Source organism: Scylla paramamosain, chromosome 47, assembly GCF_035594125.1.
Source record: "Scylla paramamosain isolate STU-SP2022 chromosome 47, ASM3559412v1, whole genome shotgun sequence".
Lineage (NCBI taxonomy): Eukaryota > Metazoa > Arthropoda > Malacostraca > Decapoda > Portunidae > Scylla > Scylla paramamosain.
In genome coordinates, this window is record NC_087197.1 from 6,562,390 (window position 1) to 6,585,748 (window position 23,359).

The window sequence follows — 23,359 nt, forward strand, 5'->3', positions numbered from 1 at the left end:
CAAAATTTTGAAGCATCTGGCATTGCTTTACCTGACTTTTTGAATGATGAGTTGAAATACTCTTTTAGTCACACAAATTAATGTACTGAAAGATGAGTATTTCTTAATATCAAATGCCAATTTAGTTGGATGGTTAATCTGAGGTTGAGCTTCTACTAAGTTAACTGCTACCTCTATATGATTTTTTGCACTGGACAGTTTTATTTCTGGGTTAGCCAGTTAAGCCAGTGTAACCACCTACTATCCTTTAATAATATAATGTTATACTCCAGTTATGAGATCTGCCGGATTTTCTTTACTAAAATTATGGTGGTACTTAAATTCCCCTTGTTTCGATAGTATTTTTGCCACCCTATTTTTTTTTTTTTCACATTTCACTTTTTTTTTCATTTTTTTTAATACAGTGAAGGTAGATTTCACTGTCAGTCCATACTACTACTTGTCTAAAAAGTGGATTATCCCTTTACTTCCAGGTTGATACTCTTTGGTTGTTGCCACTAAATGCTTGGCTAACCGAGTACCCGTTTCTATTGCCGTTAATTCTTGTTGGGACATTATCAACTCACTATGGTTATCTGTGAGTGGGCTGCTACACCATATGCCTTTCAAGATGTGTCAAAGAAGGTGTGAAGCTGTGCTGTGCATTGTCATTATGATTTAGATCGATTTATCTGGGGATGCAGACCTTAGTACCTCCGACGCAATCTTCCTTTATTCTATCTCATTCAGATGAATAACATTCCACGAGGACAATATCCTAACTATTTTTCTATTTTTTTCTTCGAAGTCTCTTATAATATTTTTCTCTCTTATTGTTACGGGGCTTCTTATACCAAGAGAATCATATAAAAGTGAGATTTACCTTAGTAAGATCTTTTAGTTAGATTTTGTTCAGGGTATTGAAGCTGGTGTAGACTTATTCAATCACCTTTCACATCCCACTCCATACCCAGTAAGTTTTTTTTTTTTTTTTCTCACGGATAATTCTAAATCAAATCGTTCTTTTTAAAAGATTTTGCAAGATTATTGAGTTGCTACTCCAATTCTGCAGATCCATGTTAGCGGCTAAACATTCTTTTGTTGCCTTTTCATATAAAGTCACCGCTTCCTCTGTTTTCACTGCTATATGTAAAATATGTATGTATGTATATATGTAAAATATGTATGTATGCTATATGTAAAATATGTATGGTTTTACAAGATTATTGAGTTGCTATTCCAATTCTGCAGATGCATGTTAGCGGCTTAACATTGTTTTGTTGACTTTTCATATAAAGTCACCGATTCTTTCTCTGTCTTCACTCTTATATGTAAATAATCCATATAATATCCACGATCTATTTCAGGACAACCAGCTTTGTTAAAGTGATGATCTAAGGTTGAACATAACAAAAAATGGGATGGAACATTACCCAAAGAGGACGGATCTAACTCTGTACACATCCAAAGGACAATTCTCGTCGCTAGGTTCCAAGAACTCTGTAAAGTCTCTGTTTTCTTTCTTTAAGCCTATTCTTAGGAATGTCTGAGATGTTAGCAACTAAGGCATGGGGTCCCCTCTTTTTTTTTTTTTTATGTAGGAGGACACTGGCCAAGGGCAACAAAAATCCAATAAAAAAAAAGCCCACTTGCTCTCCTACCGCTCCGTCTCTCTTTCAGAAAAAAAAAAATTCTTAGCCTGTTTTGTATCTTTTCACTTGCTCTCTCTCTCTCTCTCTCTCTCTCTCTCTCTCTCTCTCTCTCTCTCTCTCTCTCTCTCTCTCTCTCTGTGTGTGTGTGTGTGTGTGTGTGTGTGTGTGTGTGTGTGTCTATCTCGCTGTCTCTCAGTTGTAACACCTTCCCATTAACTTCAGTCTTCTTAGTCATCAGACTCTTATTCCTCTCATATGTTTGTAGTTAACTCCAACCTTTCTTCTACCTGTCAGAAATAGTTCATATCCTGCCTGGCCTTTTTTCACTTGCCTCAGCTCACCTCTCATTTCATACTTCTACACACGAAAGGAGGCATCATGTAAGCAGCCTAGAGGTGTCATGGGACAAAAGTAAAGAAAATTGAATTAAATAAAACTAATTTACAAGATAACATCATTGAGTAGTGATCACATAAGATTATTTAACCATATTATCCTAAAGGAACGATAACGTCTCTTAGTAAATATTAGTTTATGGATTCGTAAATAAAACTTAGTATACATTTTCGAGATCAGTAAGAACTTAGGAGAAGGATATTAAATGAAATTGTTACCTAAAAATTGGCAAATTAAACATACATCCTAATTGAGAACTTTGTTTGGTGCATAAGAATACATAATTACTGCTGACGCACTGTTCCCGGTGTTTGTTATGCTAGTCAGATAAAAAAAAATTCTTTCACAAGATGCAATAGAATAGGTGGAAACCTGTAGGAAGCAATAAATCTATGGCGTTATAGGGAAATTTTGAGATTAATATTTAAGATCTAAATTTGTTAATCAACAGAGTTAGGTTTTGGCAGTATGTGGGAGCATTAGCTAAGATGTTCAAGAACAATCTGATGACAGAGAAGGGTATAAAAAATACCCTTTCCTCTCATCCTTACCGGTATGAGTTTGCCAGAGAGAGAGAGAGAGAGAGAGAGAGAGAGAGAGAGAGAGAGAGAGAGAGAGAGAGAGAGAGAGAGAGAGAGAGAGAGAGAGAGAGAGAGAGAGAGAGAGAGAGAGAGAATAGTATGCATTTTCTTAGATAACACACACACATACACACACACACACAGTCTTGACCTCACATGGGCAGGACATGTGACCTTTGGCGCTCTCGGGCAGCCTCGGCCAGCTTGTTGGCCTTCCCCGCCCCCTAGTGATAGCGACCTCAGTTTTTTTTCTGTTTTCAGCTTTTAGCTTTTAGTTTTAGGCTCGCCCTGGTGGGATTGTTGTACTTGTGAACACATTTAGCGAGTGCGTGTTGACACATAAAGAATAATGTGTGCTCCAGTGCAAACGTACGAACGCAACTACCTCCTGCATCGTAGGCGAGGATCCGGTTACCCGCGGCCGAACGTGATAAAGTGCCTTAAGACCTTGAAACTATTTCGGAACCGCGGATCGAGGTGAGGGAAACATATGCGTCCCATCAAGGTAGTGACCTCCAGTGCCAGAGAAGACCGCAGGGTGGGGAAGAAGGAATACAGGCACATTGAAGTGCCACGTGTGTGGTATAGACTTCCCTCCCTCCTCTTATTCAATGCGACTTCTCTGGCCAACAAGATGGACGAGTTGATTGTGACGTTGAGTTCTACTTGTGCAGACATTGTGGCGGTTACTGAGGCGTGGCAGATTGTTCCTGAGGTGTGCACAATGCAGGACTACCAGCTCTACCATCACCTGAGGTCAGGACGCAGGGGGGGGGGAGTGGCCGTTTTCTGCCGCTCTACCCTCAGCCCCTCACACCTCCCTGTCGATATTCCTGCCGGTGTGGAGGCCCTGTGGGTGAGAGACACGCCCCCTGCCATCCCAGCAACACGGCCTCCATCATCGTGTGCGTCGTGTACCACCCCCATGAGCCACCACAGCAAAGTTACTCACCACTCACATCATCGACACTGCTGATGCACTGAGGGTGAGGTATCCTGCTGCCAAACTGGTCATCTGTGGGGACTTTAACAGATTAGATATCAACGATATCCTACACCAGCTACACCTCACCCAGGTCGTGGACTTTCCCACCCACCAGCAAGCCATCCTCGACCTTATACTGACAGACCTGGGCCAGCAGTACTCGCCTCCCAAGCTGCTGCCTCCCATGGGATGGAGCACCCACCTCTCCATACTGTGGACACCCACACCCACCACCTCGATCCCCCGGTCAGCTGTCATCAGGACCCACCGCCCCATGCCTGACTCAGCCATGAGGGAGTTTGGGCAGTGGGTGACACAACACCCGTGGACCGAGGTGCTGGATGTGGAGGACGTCCACTCAAAATGGCAAAATTACGTCGCCACCACCACAGAAGCCTCCCACCGCTACTTCCCAGCCAAGAGCGCCACAACGCACCCATCTGATGCCCCCTGAATGACACCCCGCATTAAGAGACTCATGCGTCAGCGGACCTGGGCGTTCCACTCCTGCCCGGTCCTATACAGGAAACTAAGAAACAGAGTGATCAGGGAGATTAGGACTGCAAAGGCAAGCTATTACCCAGACAAAATACACCACCTCAAGCTGACCAACAACAGATAGTGGTACGCTAAGATCAAAGCTTTGTGTGGCCTACAAAAGCACACTTCATCTCTTCCTTGCACCTCACACCTTCCTGCTAATCTCGCGGCTCAGGAGATGAACGATCACTTTGCTGCTATCTGTCAAACCTTTCCTCCCCTCCACACCATTCCGCTTCCTGCCTATCTTCCCGCTCCCTCTCATCCCCCCAGTGTCCAGGCGGTGGATGTTTTTAAGAAAATACTAAAATTCAAAACCAAGATCCACCATACCCACTGACCTTCCTATAAAAATTTACAAGGAATTTGCTGTAGAACTAGCAACATCGCTATGCTCCATAATATACGCTTCACTCTCCAACACTCTTGCCCCGCGGACTGGAAGACATCTTACATCACCCCCATCCCCAAAACTTCCAGTCCACAGTCACTCAATGATCTCAGGCCAGTCTCTATCACCCCCATCCCTAGCCTTATTTGTGAAGATTTTGTATATGACTGGGCCTACACCAAAATTTGTAATACCGTGGATATCAGACAGTTTGGAAATAATAAAGCCACCTCCACCTCCCATTACCTGACCAGCTTCCTTGAATTCATCCACAGCCACCTGGACAAGCGAAACACCTCTCTAGCTGTTGCTTTTGTGGACTTCAAAAAGGGTTTTGATCTTGTTGATCACACTGTTGTCATCAGCAAGGCAGTAAGTCTGGGTCTCCCTCCTAACCTGATAGCGTGGCTAGCCGACTTCCTCACAGGGAGGCGTCAGGCCGTTCGCTATCAGGGCTATGTCTCTAATTTCCAACAGCTGACATGTGGGGTCCCCCAGGGGACCAAGATGGGTCCTCTATGCTTCCTTCTCCTCATTAACGACGCCCTCACTGACACCCCCCATCGCTGGAAGTATGTGGACGACTGCACCGTGGGCGTCCCAGTTTCCACCAAGAACCCGGACTACTCGCCATTGCAAGCAATTCTGGAGTGACTGCAGACGTGGACGGAGGAGAGCAGGACGACCATCAACCACAGCAAAACTGTGGTGATGCATTTCTGTACCTCCTATGTACCAGTGCCCCCTCCCCAGCTCACAGTGGGCCCTCACCTCCTCCAGGTGGTCCGATGTGCCAAGCTCCTTGGAGTCACGGTGGACGACCAGCTGACCTGGAAGCAGCATGTCGCCAGCACCATAAGATCAGCTACCTACAGGCTGTACATGCTGCGCAGACTCAGGTCGCTGGGGACGCCGACAGATGAGTTAAGGGGGGTGTACCTTACCTTCATCCTCCCCAAACTCATGTACGCCTCCCCAGCGTGGTCCTCCTCCCTCACACACACTCAACAGCTACAGCTAGAGAGAGTGCAGAAAAGGGCGTGCAGGGTCATCCTTGGCCCTGCATACACCACCTATGAAGAAGCCCTGACCACCCTAAGCCTGTCCAGACTATCCACCAGGTACCGAGAGGCTCTGGAGAAGTTTGGAAGGGGACTACTGCATCATCCACGTCTCAGAAACATGCCTGACGCGCCTCGCCCGACCCGTGCCACCAGACACCACAACAAGATAACGCCCCTAAAGGCGCCGCGCACGGACCGGTACAGACTCAGTGCGATTCCCACCATGGTGCGAGCCATCAATCAATAGTCCCTTCTAGATTAGACTTACCTTTAGGATTAATGTTAAGTATTTCCCCACCCCCTATGTACATTTTCAGTTTGTTAACTGCCTAAATAATAAACCGTTTATTAGTATTAGTATCATTATTACGTAGCGATGTATACGTGATCATATATCGATCTTGCCCGAAGAGAGAGAGAGAGAGAGAGAGAGAGAGAGAGAGAGAGAGAGAGAGAGAGAGAGAGAGTGTGTTGTTTGATAAATTTATTGCGCACAAGGTTATACATACAAGATTATACATACGATCAAAAAACAGAAGTTTACAGACGAGCAATAGTAGAACAATAATAACAATAATAACAATAACAAGAACAAGAACAATAACAAGAACAATAACAATAACCAAAACAAGTGTAGTTAGAACAGCAACGACAGAAAATAAATAAGTAAAAAAGTAAAATAATAAATAAATATATAATAATAATAATAATAATAATAATAATAATAATAATAATAATAATAATAATAATAATGAGAGAGAGAGAGAGAGAGAGAGAGAGAGAGAGAGAGAGAGAGAGAGAGAGAGAGAGAGAGAGAGAGAGAGAGAGAGAGAGAATGAGGGGAACATCATATCAGACAATGGTGTGGTGTGCAACACACACACACACACACACACACACACACACTGCCTATGAAAATGAGTATCTCATGCCAGCAGTGTGTGTGGCAAAACGTGATAGAGAGCATGCACTTTATATTTCTGCCCGGATCCATGCCAATCTGTTCTCCAACTAGCCAAAAACTCCTTCATTAACAGAAAATGTCAAAACCTTTCAAGATCTAACTCCCCTCGTGATTTCTGGCATCTAGCCAAAAATATCTCCAATAACTTTGCTTCTTCTTCTTTCCCTCCTCTACTTCAACCAGATGGCACCACTGCTATCACATCTATTTCTAAAGCTGAACTCTTTGCTCAAACCTTTGCTAAAAACTCTACCTTGGACGACTCTGGGCTTGTTCCTCCCTCTCCTCCACCCTCTGACTACTTCATGCCACGTATTAAAATTCTTTGTAATGATGTTTTCCATGCCCTCGCTGGTCTAAACCCTCGGAAGGCTTATGGACCTGATGGGGTCCCTCCTATTGTTCTCCGAAACTGTGCCTCCGTGCTTGCACCTTGCCTAGTCAAACTCTTTCAGCTCTGTCTGTCAACATCTACCTTTCCTTCTTGCTGGAAGTTTGCCTACATTCAACCTGTTCCTAAAATGGGTGACCGCTCTAATCCCTCAAACTACCGTCCTATTGCTTTAATTTCCTGCTTATCTAAAGTTTTTGAATCTATCCTAAACAGGAAGATTCTTAAACATCTATCACTTCACAACCTTCTATCTGATCGCCAGTATGGGTTCCGTCAAGGCCGCTCTACTGGTGATCTTCTGGCTTTCCTTACTGAGTCTTGGTCATCCTCTTTTAGAGACTTTGGTGAAACTTTTGCTGTTGCCTTGGACATATCAAAAGCCTTTGATAGAGTCTGGCACAAAGCTTTGATTTCAAAACTACCCTCCTACGGTTTCTATCCTTCTCTCTGTAACTTCATCTCAAGTTTCCTTTCTGACCGTTCTATTACTGCTGTGGTAGACGGTCACTGTTCTTCTCCTAAATCTATTAACAGTGGTGTTCCTCAGGGTTCTGTCCTGTCACCCACTCTCTTCTTATTAATCATTAATGATCTTCTAAACCAAACTTCTTGTCCTATCCACTCCTATGCTGATGATACCACCCTGCACTTTTCCAAGTCTTTTCATAGACGTCCAACCCTTCAGGAGGTAAACATATCACGCAGGGAAGCCACAGAACGCCTGACTTCTGATCTTTCTAAAATTTCTGATTGGGGCAGAGCAAACTTGGTATTGTTCAATGCCTCAAAAACTCAATTCCTCCATCTATCAACTCGACACAATCTTCCAGACAACTATCCCCTCTTCTTCAATGACACTCAACTGTCCCCCTCTTCTACACTGAACATCCTCGGTCTGTCCTTTACTTATAATCTGAACTTGAAACTTCACATCTCATCTCTAGCTAAAACAGCTTCTATGAAGTTAGGTGTTCTGAGACGTCTCCGCCAGTTTTTCTCACCCCCTCAGCTGCTAACTCTGTACAAGGGCCTTATCCGTCCATGTATGGAGTATGCTTCACATGTCTGGGGGGGTTCCACTCATACTGCTCTTCTAGACAGGGTGGAATCAAAAGCTTTTCGTTTCATCAACTCCTCTCCTCTAACTGACTGTCTTCAGCCCCTCTCTCACCGCCGCAATGTTGCATATCTAGCTGTCTTCTACCGCTATTTTCATGCCAACTGCTCTTCTGATCTTGCTAACTGCATGCCTCCCCTCCTTCCGCGGCCTCGCTGCACAAGACTTTCTTCTTTCTCTCACCCCTATTCTGTCCACCTCTCTAACGCAAGAGTTAACCAGTATTCTCAATCATTCATCCCTTTCTCTGGTAAACTCTGGAACTCCCTGCCTTCTTCTGTATTTCCACCTTCCTATGACTTGAATTCCTTCAAGAGGGAGGTTTCAAGACACTTATCCACCAATTTTTGACCACTGCTTTGACCCTTTTATGGGACTGCCATTTCAGTGGGCATTTTTTTTATTAGATTTTTGTTGCCCTTGGCCAGTATCCTTCCTACATAAAAAATAAAAAAAATTATATATATATATATATATATATATATATATATATATATATATATATATATATATATATATATATATATATATATATATATATATATATATATATATATATATATATATATATATATATACTTTTCTTACGCCCTTTATAATGTTTTAACCTAGCAGTCATCCATTTAGGGTAATTTTTCTGTGATTTTATTGCCCTATACGGGATATTTGCTAACTGATCTGTATGAACTTTATCTACAAAATATCTATACAGTTCATTTACCTTTACTTCACCTAATCCCCCCATCTCGTCCCCTACCATCCTCTCCACTCTCATGTACTCCACTGGACCTCACCTCTCTCATTTCAGCATGACCTGACATTCCAACATACTCATACCTATCTCCCCCCTCCCTCTCTCCTCCGCCTTTTCCGGACACATCTTCCCTCCTCTTGTCCTACACCCTCACACCTCACCTCACCTCTCTCATCTTGCCTTATCTCTCTCAACTCCGTCCCTGACCTGACCTCACCCTGCATCCGTTGCCAGTCAACTTCTTAGAGGTACCTTTTTAATTCCTCAAAATTTGCTATCCTAAAGTCAGGTATTTTATTAGTGTTTTTGCTTCTAAAAGTTTCTTCTCATTTTAAATTGTACCTAATTTCCCTATGGTCACTGTTATCTAGCTATCCTCCAACCTCTACCTGCGTTACTGCTTCCTCCCTGTTAGTAAAAATTAAATCTAGAATATTATCCCCCCTTGTGGGTTCTACGACTACCTGTTTAAAAAAAAAATTATACTGAATTACCTTAAGAAACTCCTCTGCTTCCCTGTTACCCACCATCAAGCTCCAGTCGATATTCCTAAAATTAAAATATCCTACCACACATACCTGACTGTACCTGCCTACTCTGTTTATTTCCTGCCATAATGAGTTGTTAAATTCCTTTGTACTAGTCGGTGGTCTGTACACTACTCCTAGTACTACTGACTGTGTGATCCTTTCTTAATATCTACCCATATCGTCTCTGCTTTGTTATCTGTTTTAATTCTACTATTAGTACAACACTGTAATGTGTCCCTAACGTATAACGCGACGCCTCCTCCTCTCCTGTTTTCCCTATCTTTATAGAACAATGTATAACCATCTAGTAGTACTACTATCATTAATACTAGCACTTTTGCTACTACTACTACTACTACTACTACTACTACTACTAGCAGGAGTACCATTAGTACTACCATTAGTACTATTACTTTTGCCACTACTACTACTACTACTACTATTACTACTACTACTACTGCTGCTTCTACTACTACTACTACTACTACCACTACTACTACTACTACTACTACACATTGATGTAAAGCCCATAATAATCTCGCTTCTTTTCACAACGGAAAGCGAGGCGGCGATGGGATGAGATGAGAAGATTAGAGAACACTAAATTTCTGGGAGAGATGGAAAAAAAGTGAAAAGAATGATAAAATTGTGATTTCTTCTCTCTCTCTCTCTCTCTCTCTCTCTCTCTCTCTCTCTCTCTCTCTCTCTCTCTCTCTATGTGTGTGTGTGTGTGTGTGTGTGTTCTGAGTTTTAGTACACACACACACACGAAAAAAAACAAAAAAAACAGCAGCTCACCGTGGTATCCTGTGCAGCAGGAGTCAGGCAGCCTTCACTCCATCAGTGCGGCAAGGTATGAGGTGAAACACAGACAAAGGCTTGTACACAATACCCTTAAAGAGAACACAGTCGCAGATAACGTGTTAACTATGTAATCCGTGATGCTGTAAGGGCAAATCCATTCTTTGGTACAATAGTAACATAAGACAGACATCTATTCCTGTACCCTACTCATGAACAGAGGAGTGAGCTGGGTGTGTGCGTCTCAATGAGCTGCAGCGTAACTAATACGGATACACATCTTAATTAAGATGAGAACACAACTGTTATGTAGGAAACAAAAAGAATACCGGTGATATACACGATAAAAATAAAGCAGTCTATTCCCTCGACATACGTTCAAATGTGCATTCGTAGTAGAAATTAGTGCTGCTAACCCTACCTCCACCGCTATGTGGCAGGATAAAATATCCGGGATGCCCGGATGCCGTGTTCGTTGCCAGACGTGCGTGGCATCATCCACTTTCAGCACACCGATCCCCGACACGCTAGACTGATTTAGGCTAAGTTAAGTAAGGTTAGTGTAGGTTAGGTTACGTTTAGACTATAATGAATAGGAAAGGTGATTCTTAAAAATTATTTGAAATCGATACAATCGTAATAATAGAAAATAAGTTTCTAACAAGAGCAAGTAAAAAAATAAAATAAATAATAAATAGCTACAACCGAAAGATCACGGACGTCTCCCACATCCCTATAATATTTTCCTTGCAGAATCAAAATATTTCTGTTACTCAATCATCTTGTAACATGTTGACATTCGCAATACACTATTAATGGCGTTAACATAACTTTTACACCATTATTGCTATGAAATCGAACTTCATACGAGACACCCTGATGAGTTATCCAAAATATTATAGTATACTATATTAAACAACATCATCCACTTACATACAACCTCCACATCCAACGCCTTGATAAACCTCCTCCCCCCCCTCTCCCGTTCCACGAACAAGTATCTGTACGATAATTTGGGCTCCCTGTCTGTCCGGACGTTTCATCCTGCCGAGCCAACACCCAGGATATGATACGTGACGGAGTCACAGCACACTGATGTGCGCCACCAAGCCATCGCTGGGAGGAAAAAAGTGACATGACATACAGGAACAAATAAGGGAACGTTACCAAGATCCTGTGTACATAATTATAACAATTTGAAGACTCATGGACTTATATATATATATATATATATATATATATATATATATATATATATATATATATATATATATATATATATATATATATATATATATATATATATATATATATATATATATATATATATATATATATATATATATGTTACAGTCAATACCTGAATCCAGACAATTTGTAAAGTGACTTATTTTTTCAGGCAATTTGTGAACTGCCTGGTTAGGTTAGGTTAGGTTAGGTTAGGTTAGGTTAGGTTAGGTTAGGTTAGGTTAGGTTAGGTTAGGTTATAACCTAACCTAACCTAACCTAACCTAACCTAACCTAACCTAACCTAACCTAACCTAACCTAACCTAACCTAACCAGGCAGTTCACAAATTGCCTGAAAAAATAAGTCACTTTACAAATTGTCTGGATTCAGGTATTGACTGTAACATATATATATATATATATATATATATATATATATATATATATATATATATATATATATATATATATATATATATATATATATATATATATATATATATAAACTACCCTCCTGCGGCTTCTATCCTTCTCTTTGTAACTTCATTTCAAGTTTCCTTTCTGACCGTTGTATTGCTGCTGTGGTAGACTGTCACTGTTCGTCTCCTAAATCTATTAACAGTGCTGTATATTTTATATATATATATATATATATATATATATATATATATATATATATATATATATATATATATATATATATATATATATATATATATATATATATACGGACCTCGTACCTACCACGCCAACAACCAATCTCACCAGTCAACCATCGCCTTCGAAGCATTAGAAACACGTCTCGACTCACGTGTTGATTGAGCTAACCAAGTTCACAACTTACTTCCACCTCCACACCTCCAATAACTTTACTTCATCTTCTTTCCCTCCTTTATTTCAACCAGATGGTACCACTGCTATAACATCTATTTCTAAAGCTGAACTCTTCGCTCAGACCTTTGCTAAAAGCTTTACTTTGGACGATTCTGGACTTGTTCCTCCCTCTCCTCCATCCTCTGACTACTTCATGCTATCTTTTAAAATTCTTTGTAACGATGTTTTCCATGCCCTTGCTGGCCTAAACCCTCAGAAGGCTTATGGACCTGATGGGGTCCCTCCTATTGTTGATCGAAACTGTGCCTCCGTGCGTGCACCTTGCGTAGACAAACTCTTTCAGCTCTTTCTGTCAACATCTACCTTTCCTTCTTGCTAGAAGTTTGCCTAAATTCAGCCTGTTCGTAAAAAAAGGGTGACAGTTCTAATCCCTCAAACTACTGCCCTACTACTTTAATTTCCTGCCTATCTAAATTTTTTTTTAATCTATCCTCAACAGGAAGATTCTTAAACATCTATCACTTCACAACCTTCTATCTGATCGCCAGTATGAGTTCCGTCAAAGCCGCTCTACTGGTGATCTGGATTTCGTTACTGAGATTTGGTCATCCTGTTTTAGAGATTTCGGTGAAACTTTTGCTGTTGCCTTGGATGTATGAAAAGCTTTTGATAGCGTCTGGCACAAAGCTTAGATTTCCAAACTACCCTCCTGCGGCTTCTATCCTTCTCTTTGTAACTTCATTTCAAGTTTCCTTTCTGACCATTGTATTGCTGCTGTGGTAGACGGTCACTGTTCGTCTCCTAAATCTATTAACAGTGCTGTTCTTCAGGGTTCTGTCCTGTCACCCACTCTCTTATTATTATTCATCAATGACCTTCTAAACCAAACTTCTTGTTCTATCCACTCCTACGCTAATGATACCACCCTGCTCTTTTCCACGTCTTTTCATAGACGTCCAACCCTTCAGGAAGTAAACATTTTACACAGAGAAGCCACAGAAAGCCTGACTTCTGATCTTTCTAAAAATTCTGATTGGGGCAGAGCAAACTTTGTATTGTTCCTCCATCTATCAACTCGAAACAACTTTCCAGAGAACTATCCCCCCTTCTTCAATGACACTCAACTGTTCCCCTCTTCTATACTGAACATCCTCGGTCTATCATTTACTTGTAATCTGAACTGGAAACTTAACATCTCATTCACCAGAATCTCATGCACTTTATATTTTTCCCCAGAACTATGCCAAGTCTGTTCTCCAGCTAGCCAAAAACTCCGCATTAATAGAAAGTGTCAAATTCTTTCAAGATATAATTCCCCTCGTGACTTCTGGCATATAGCTAAAAAAACATCTCCAATAACATTGCTTCTTTTTTCCCTCATTTATTTCAATCAGATGCTATCACATCTATCTCTAAAGCCGAACGCTTCGCTCAGATCTTTGCTAAAAACTCTACCTCTCCTCCACCTTCTGACTACTTCATGCTACTTAGTAGAATACTTTGCAATAATGTTTCCCATGCCCTCGCTGGCCTAAACCATGGGATATCTTATGGACCTGATAGGGTCCCTCCTTTTGTTCTCCGAAACTGCGCCTACGTGCTTGCACCTTGCTTAGTCAAACCCTTTCAACTTTTGACTGTCTAGCACAAAGTATTGATTTCCAAACTACCCTCTTACGGCTTGTATCCTTATCTCTGTAACTTCATCTCAAGTTTTCTTTTTGACCGTTCTATTGCTGGTGTGGTAGATGGTCACTGTTCTTCTCATAAATCTATTAAGAGTGGTCTTCCTTAGGATTCTGTCCTGTCACCCACTCTCTTCCTGCTATTTATTAATGATCTTTTAAACCAAACTTCTTGTCCTATCCACTCCTACGCTGATGATATCACCCTGCACTTTTCCACGTCTTTTAATAGACGTCCAACCCGCAGGAATTAAACATTTCACGCAGGGAAGCCATAGAACGCCTGACTTCTGATCTCTCTAGAATTTCTTATTGGGGCAGAACACAGTATTATTCAATTCATCAAAAACTCAGTTCCTCCATATACCAACTCGACTCAACCTTCCAGACAACTATCTCCTCTTCTTCAATGGCACTCAACTGTACCCCCTCTTCTACACTGAACATCATCGGTTTGTCGTTTTCTTATAATCTAAACTGGAAATTTCACGTCTCATCTCTTGCTGAAACAGCCTCTATGAAGTTAAGCGTTCTGAGACGTCTCCGCCAGTTTTTCTCACCCCCCAGCTGCTAAATCTTTATAAGGGCCTTATCCGTCCATATATGGAGCATGCTTCACATTTCTGGGGGGAGGTTCCACTCATGGCGCTCTTTTAGACAGGATGAAATCAAAAGCTTTTCGTCTTATCAACTCCTTCCCTCTAACTGTCTTCAGCCTCTTTCTCATCGCCGGAATGTTGCATCTCTTGCTATCTTCTACCGCTATTTTCATGCTAATTGCTCTTCTGATCTTACTAATTGCATGCCTTCCCTCCTCCCGCGGCCTCGCTGCACAAGACATTCTTCTTTCTCTCACCCCCATTCTGTCCACCTTTCTAACGCAAGAGCTAACCAATATTCCCAGTTATTCATCCCTTTCTCTAGTAAACTCTGGAACTCTCTTCCTGCTTCTGTATTTCCATCTTCCTATGACTTAAACTCCTTTAAGGGGAAGGTTTGAAGACACTTATCCTTCAATTTTTTACCACCACATCGGACCCTATTTAGGACTGGCATCTTCAGTAAGCTTTTTTTTTTTTTTATTAGATTTTTTTTTTGCCATTGACTTATGTCCCTTCTACATAAAAAAAAAAAAAATAGTAGTAGTTGTAGAAGCAGCAGCAGCTGCAGCAGAAATGGTAGTACTAGTAGTAGCAGCAGCAGCAGCAGCAGCAGCAGTAGTAATAGTAGTAGTAGTAGTAGTAGTAGTAGTAGTAGTAGTAGTAGTAGTTGTAGTAGTAGTAGTAGTAGTAGTAGTAATAGTAATAGTAGTAGTAGTAATAGTAGTAGTGGTAGTAGTAGTAGTAGTAGTAAATGTAGTAATAGTAGTAATAGTAGTAGTAGTAGTAGTAGTAGTAGTAGTAGTAGTAGTAGTAGTAGTAGTGGTAGTAGTAGTAGTAATGGAAGTAGTAGCAACAGTAGTAGTAGTAGTAGTAGCATAAATAGAAGTAAAAGCAGTAGTAATAGCACCAATAACAGAAGTAGTTGTATAAGTAGCATTAATAGTTGTATAACTGCAGTAGTATTACTGTAGTAGTAGTAGTAGTAGCAGTAGCAGTAGTAGTAGTAGTAGTAGTAGTAGTAGTAGTAGTAGTAGCAGCAGCAGCAGCAGCAGCAGCAGCAGAAGTAGTAGTTGTAGTAGTAGCAACAGCAGCAGCAGCGGCAGTAGCAACAACAGCAGCAGCAGCAGCAGCAGCAGCAGCAACAGCAGCAGTAGCAGCAGCAGCAGCAGCAGTAGTAGTAGTAGCAGCAGGAGCAGCAGCAACAGCAATAGTAGCATTAGTAGTAGTAGTAGTAGTAGTAGTAGTAGTAGTAGTAGTAGTAGTAGTAGTAGTAGTAGTAGTAGTAGTAGAAGCAGTAGTAGTAGTAGTACTAGTGACAGAAGTAGTAATAGTAGTAGTAACATTAGTAATGTTAGTAGTAACAAGTAGTTGTAGAAGTAGCAGTAATAGTAGTATTAATTACTAGTAGTACTAGTACTAGCAGTAGTAATAGTAGTAGTAGTAGTAGTAGTAGTAGTAGTAGTAGTAGAACATAAGAATATAAGAAATAAGAGATGCTGCAAGAAGCGACCAGGCTTACATGTGGCAGTTCCTGTATGAAATATACCTACCTATTTCCATCTATTATCCCCATCCATAAACTTGTCTAATCTTCTCTTAAAGCTCTCTAGTGTCCTAGCACTAACAACATGATTACTGAGTCCGTTCCACTCATGTACCATTCTATTTGAGAACTATTTTTTTCCTATCTCCTTCAAAAACCTAAATTTTTCAAGCTTGAACCCGTTCTTTCTTGTTCTACCCTGGCTGCTGATCCTAAGAATTTTGCTTATATCTCCCTTGTTATAACCCTTATACCACTTAAAGACTTCTACCAGGTCCCCTCTTAACTTACATCTCTCTAAAGAATGTAAATTTAACAGCTTCAATCTCGCCTCGTAAGGAATACTCCTCATCCCCTGTATTCTTTTAGTCATCCTCCTCTGTACTGATTCTAATAGACCTATATCTTTCCTGTAATGTGGGAACCAGAACTGCATAGCGTAGTCTAGATGAGGTCTGACCAACGCCAAGTATGACTTTAATATTACTTCCGGCCTTCTACTTTTAACACCTAAAAATGAATCCTAGTACCCTATTTGCCCTGTCCCTGGCTTCTATGCATTGTTTCCCTAGACGGAGTTCAGAGGTAACTATAACTCCTAAATCTTTCTCGTACCCTGTACCTACCAGTGTTTGGTTGTTTAATGTGTACCTATTGTGTGGGTTTCCTCTATCTACGCTAAGTACTTTGCATAAATTGATATTAAATTGTACTTGCCATCTATCCGTCCATTAATTTATTCTATCTAAATCTGCCTGCAAGGCGATGGCATCCGATTCTGACCTAATTAATCTACCTATCTTCGTATCATCCGCAAATTTACTAACATCACTACTAATTCCACTGTCCAAGTCATTGATATATATTATATATCCTCTACCTACGCTAAGTACTTTGCATTTATTGATATTAAATTGCATATGCCATCTATCGTCCATTCATTCATTCTATCTAAATCTGCCTGCAAGGCGATGGCATCCGATTCTGACCTAATTAATCTACCTATCTTTGTGTCATCCGCAAATTTATTAACATCACTACTAATTCCACTGTCCAAGTCATTGATATATATTAATTATAGAACAATGGTTCTATTACTGATCCCTGTGGCACCCCACTAATTACATGACCCCACTCGGATTTCGACCCGTTTATTACAACTCTCAGTCGCCTGTCAGTAAGCCATGATCCTATCCAGCCTAACTCCTTCCCATCTATCCCGTGTGCCCTAACCTTTCTCAGGAGGCTTTGATGGGGTACCTTGTCAAATGCTTTACAAAATCCAGATATAAGATACTAGTAGTAGTAGTAGTAGTAGTAGTAGTAGTAGTAGTAGTAGTAGTAGTAGTAGTAATAGTAGTAGTAGTAGTAATAGTAGTAGCAGTATTAACGGAAGAAGTAGTAGTAGTAGTAGTAGTAGCAGCAGCAGCAAAAATAGTAGTAAAAGTAATAGTAACAATCACAGTTGTAGTAGCAACAGTAACAGAAGTAGTTGTATAAGTAGTAGTAATAATACTATTACTGTAGTAGTAGTAGTAGTAGTAGTAGTAATAGTAGCAGAAGTAGTAGTTGCAGTAGTAGTAGCACCAGAAGTAGTAGTTGTAGTAGTAGCAGCAGCAGCAACAGCAGCGGCAGCAGCAGCAACAGCAGCAACAGTAGTAGCAGCAGCAGCAGCAACAGCAGTAGTAGTAGTTGTAGTAGTAGTAGTAGTGGTGGTAGTAGTAGTAGTAGTAGCAGAAGTAGTAGTTGCAGTAGTAGTAGCACCAGAAGTAGTAGTTGTAGTAGTAGCAGCAGCAGCAGCAGCAGCGGCAGCAGCAGCAACAGCAGCAACAGTAGTAGCAGCAGCAGCAGCAACAGCAGTAGTAGTAGTTGTAGTAGTAGTAGTAGTGGTAGTAGTAGTAGTAGTAGTAGTAGTAGTAGTAGTAGTAATAGTAGTAGTAGTAATAGAGTAGTAGTAATAGTAGTAGTAGTAGTAGTAGTAGTAGTAGTAGTAGTGACAAAAGAAGTAGTAGTAGTAGTAAAAGTAGTAGTAACAGTCACAGTAGTAGTAACAGCAGCTTCAGAAGTTGTTGTAGAAGTAGTAGTAATAGTAGCATTATTGTAGTAATAGTAGTAGTAGTAGTAGTAGTAGTAGTAGTAGTAGTAGTAGTAGTAGTAGTAGTAGTAGTAGTAGTAGTAGTAGCAGCAGCAGCAGCAACAACAGGAGTAGAAGACATGTTGAGTGACGCATGCGGAATCAATCCTCATCATCCGTCGTTTCCCAGGAGCACAGGCACTGTTGCCTCTATACAGACAATTTGGTCATTGGTGCAGATCTAGTCATGTCTCACTCTGTTGAGAATAAATTGTTAAGTGTACTCACCAACGTGGAGGAACGCGGCGCGGGGCAGCAGCAGGCCGTGTGGCACCACCACATCGGAGTCTTGTCTGTACGTCATGGTTCAGTTGAAGACTTTGCCGAGACGAGCCAAGTTCACCTTACTGGCCACAGCTGCAGCACACACTCACACACACGTTACATTAACATTACTGTGCAGGTATGTTCACGTTCAATAATGTATCTGGCACTTGTTATGAACGAGGAGCGCATGGACATTTGAAACATTTGAAACATATAATAATAACACCCAAGGAAATGCAGCAACACTAATTTGCAATCTTTTAATTACTAGATCTTGAATTCTGGCAGAAATAATAAATGAATAAAAATAAAAAATCTGAATAAGCTACAAAAACGTATATTTCTTCAATGTTTGTCCTCATGTTTTAGGCGTGTGATGAGACTGACTGTCAAGAAAACTAATTGGTGGGACAAACACAGAGTTTCGATAATTTCCTTGCAGGTAATCAGACGCATTTTTATTAGCTGAAGGTTTGATAATAATTTCTGTCAGCTGAAGGTTTGATAGCAATTTCACCAATATCTTCATTGAATATTTCTGCAATTTGACTGTTGAGTATAAAATTTTTATGTCTTGCATTAGATATCGTGTTTGGTGGTGACAATCTGTTGATTCATACCTTTCGGAGTCTTACTCTTACAACATTTAATTAAAGGCCTCTAGAGGAACTAGTTAGCGTTTTTTAGTGTTGTTTTGATTCGAGTGACATTTAAACCAGTATTTTGCATTCTCAGTGTGAAAAACACCCACGAGAACTCGACAGATAATTTATGTGGCTTCTGAAAATAGTTCTTATTGGAGCCCGGAGTGTTCCTAATCACAGGTATAGACAGGCATAACACACCCTTCCGTTCGGTCATGTTCACACACGCTTATTCGACAAATACTTGACTCAGAAAAGGGGAAAATGTTTTTCTTTGAGCAAAACTATTTCCTGCTCAAGACAAATTTTCATAATATCAAGCGATGCAATGAAGTGAATTGTTGAACTCGTTTCATTAACTAAATCTACTACACGAGGTTGCTGTATTAAATAAAGGAGGAGTCAATGTTATAAGCAAGAATAAGATGTCTCTAAAAAAAAAAAAAAGAAAGAAAGGAATTATGGAAATAACTTTAGCTTGCTTATTTCGATACTTTATTTCTCGGCAAACTATGCCGAGAAATCTACACAATGAAGGGACCAGCAGTGAAATCAATGAAGTGAATGGATCTGAATTTAACCTAACCTAACCTAACCATCAGATGAAACCGCTAATGTAATTTCAATATTATCCGAAAGAAAACACTTACTAGAGGGGGATTCAAAGGAGAGGAATATCCACGGTTGTCCTGGAGAGCGGCGAGCGGGAAGGCAGTAGGAAGGCTTTATGTCTCCCGGGTGGAAAAGCACAGCGGCGGCAGAGTCAAGGAGTCGGTGGTCGTACACAAGCTCACACCTGCTCTCCGGGAACTGGCGGAACACTTACCTGATGGATGCACTAAATAAGGAGAGACTTGGAGTGGTGGAGGCAGCGACGGTGGTGGTACTGGTGATGGTGATGGTGGTGATGGTGGTGATAATGTTTTGGGAATGAGGCTGAATCTAGATGATTATTTTTCCTTTTATGATACGCATCCATTACTTCTGCCTCGCAGGGAAAATTGAACTTACCATCCAGGCTTCAGTATTTCTTAACCTGAATAGCTAACGTAAGTAATGGTTCTTTCCGCAATTCGGAATGAATCGGGTAATAATATTAGAAATCTTATAAAAAATTGAAAATTGCAGGCACTGCTGATAATTAACTCCCATAACACAGAAATGGCAGAACATTGGTGTGTCTGACGGAACAAAACATGCGATATGATTTTACAAAACTGAAAAGCATCGGGCTTATTTATTTATTTTTTTCTAGTCAGCTTTTGTAGGAAGACTGTCAGCACATCAAGGGACTCGGGATTAATTCCGAGTCCACAACAAAAGTAAGTACCACGCATCAATTAACTTCTGCAAGGCCAAGAGTGTACAAGTTCAGTCAGACGCTTCCTCCTTGTCGCTGCTCTGCTGTGCGTCTCACTGGATGTCTATCGCACATTATATTTTCACACGCTTTTCTTTATTATTTTTTTTCTAATTACCAATAGACTGAGTGGGAGTAAAAGAAACCATGTGGTAAACGAGGAACAGGACAGATAGCATTCTTTTATCTCCGCCCTTGAGGGAAGGAGTGGAGTGGTCGTGTGAGGCTGAACAACTCCTGATTAGATGTTATTGTGCGGAGGGAACAAATAAATAAATAAAGGAAAGGAAAAGAATCAGCCGTAACCTTCATTTCACATGAGTGTTCTTCACCTGTAAAAGATTTGCTCCCAGGTGAAGAAAGCTCTGCTCTCCCCAAAGCGATGAGGAAGCACTTGCTGGCAAACGCGCCGCACCCCCGCTCCCGCCCAGAGCCTCGCCTGCAGCGGGCGGGGCCACCTCACACACACACACACACACACACACACATAAAGAATAACGTGTTATCATAATCATAATAATGATAATGTTTGTGGTAGCACTGAATAATAACGATACTAATAATAGCAGTATTAAGTAGAAAGTGTTGGTGAATGGAAATACTTAATGATTATAATGATGAATGTATACCCTATAACTCTCCTAATCATAATATAATTTTTCCAGTCATGCCTCCTCACGTCTCTTGCTTCGATTGTGTGAACGCTTTACGGGGGACTTCCTGTCCCGGCGAGGCACCAGGAGGACTGGTGACGGTGAAGCTAAGCCTCCCAAAGTTGCCAGTGCCTAACAGCCTAAAGGCTGTTAAGCACTGGTAGGTTTTTATTCGTACACTTACTGATGTGCGATGAACGGCGAAGAAGAGATGTAGCAATAGGAAAGTAGTGTAGCTGAATGTGGCAGCCAAACAAGTTGAGTTGCAAAGCAGAGCATGTGAAACAGTAGCCGAAGAAGTTCAGTTTGCAGTTGCTGAGAGTGTCATTGTCTGAAGTGCTGGCTAATTATCCAGGAACACAGTTTGTTTGCACGATGAAGTGAGCAAACTCACCCCACATACAGCGCCGAGAGTATTCTCTAGTCTCTGTACATATCTTTACATAATTATACAATTTATACATGTCATGCATAAAGAACAAAGCCCCGAAAACTGTTACTCTCCCTCATCAACACAAACCCAATTACTCGTCTTATATGGTCTTATATAGTTTTATATGGTAACTGGCTGCTAACATTTCGCCACAAACTACACGGAGCCATTTATTTATTTTCTTATTCATGTTTTGCATAGGTAAGAAATAATTCGAAATAGACAGCCAGACAGACATGGCGTGGCGCGCCTTACCCTCGTGGAGGGCGAGCGCTCTGCATTGTGCTGATGGAAAACAATCAACATAGCATTCCCAGCATTACCATCACTAACATTACCATCAACACCACGCCGCCTCCTCGCCTCTGCACTTGCAGGCACGGCATCACCGCCACGAATGTTCCCGCCTGGGTGCCTTTCAGGTGTGGAGTTACTGGGACTGGAAGCTGCGATGCGTCCACCTGGAGCAGAGCAAAGGACAGGAAAGGACCTCACTACTTGTCCATGAGAGAGAGAGAGAGAGAGAGAGAGAGAGAGAGAGAGAGAGAGAGAGAGAGAGAGAGAGAGAGAGAGAGAGAGAGAGAGAGAGAGAGAGAGGATAAATCACCAGAGATTTTCGCATCTTAACGGTGCATAACGTAACTTAGTGTTGACATGCAATGGTCCTCAGAGACGTGCTTATTGAAAAATTTCGTGCTTCTCGCTTGTTATTTATTTTATTACAGCAAAGAATTACATACATTTTCATACAGACAAAACTCAGGTTACCAACACCTGGAGTCTCATCCTCCCCTTGTGGCCTCCCTGCATGAACACCCTCCCCCACCAACATTCACAGACACTCACACACTTTGAACAAGAAATAACAGGTTCAAGCTTGAAAAATTTAGGTTTAGGAAGGAGATAGGAAAAAATTGGTTCTCAAATAGAGTGGTAGATGAGTGGAACGGACTCAGTAATGATGTAGTTAGTGCTAGGACACTAGAGAGCTTTAAGAGAAGATTAGACAAGTTTATGGATAGGGATAGCAGACGGAAATAGGTAGGTGTGTTTCATACAGGGACTGCCGCGTGTAAGCCTGGTCACTTCTTGCAGCTTCCCTTATTTCTTATGTTCTTATGTTCTTATCCACCACCGCGCTCATAGCCAAACCGACACTCACGTACACACACTGCATCATGCCCAAACCCGCCTCGTGTCACCAGCGGCCTCCTCACGCGCTCATCTCAACTTTTTCAGAGCTGTTAACGCCTCGTGATATCTAACTCTCGTCCGGCTGCCACTAAAAGACACACACACAGACACACACACACTATCCACCCCTCTGATGCTAAGAGTTAACCAGTATTCTAAGTCATTCATCCCTTTCTCTGGTAAACTCTGGAACACCCTGCCTGCTTCTGTATTTTGACCTTCCTATGACTTGAATTCCTTCAAGAGCAAGGTTTCAAGACACTTATCCTTCAGTTTTTTACTACCGCTTTGGACCCTTTTCTGGGACTGGCATCTCAGTGGGCTTTTTTTGGGGGGCAGGGGGGAATTTTTTTGCCCTTGGCCAGTGTCCCTCCTACATATAAAAAAATAAATAAATAAATAAATAAAAAAAATAGATGCGGACACTGGATCACACGAGTGCACCTCAGGACATGTAAACAACTTCCTGTAATGAACAATGATGAGCATCAATCAGCCACACATATTCTGGTTCGTATATATATACATATACATGAGAAGAGGTCGTCCATAAGGAATGTTATGTGGCAGAGGAAAGCACAGACCCACAGCACTGGCAGTATTTCCTTAGTTTTGGTTACGTTGCGGGAAATAT

At 41.2% G+C, this 23,359-nt stretch overlaps 1 protein-coding gene across 4 annotated transcripts in view; it reads right to left on the reverse strand.

The window, feature by feature from the left end:
* The window catches only part of LOC135095140 (ankyrin-1-like), a 130,018-nt gene that overhangs the window by 87,340 nt on the left and 19,319 nt on the right, over positions 1 to 23,359 (reverse strand). The window contains exon 1 of one of the 4 annotated variants that reach the window (XM_063995910.1): positions 10,146 to 10,629. The exons of 1 other annotated variant lie outside the window; for it this stretch is intronic. The gene's annotated coding sequence lies outside the window, so the exon portion shown is untranslated. Of the gene's footprint in view, positions 1 to 10,145; positions 10,630 to 23,359 lie in introns of those variants that run through there. 2 more of the 4 variants (XM_063995907.1, XM_063995909.1) reach the window with 2 other exon arrangements.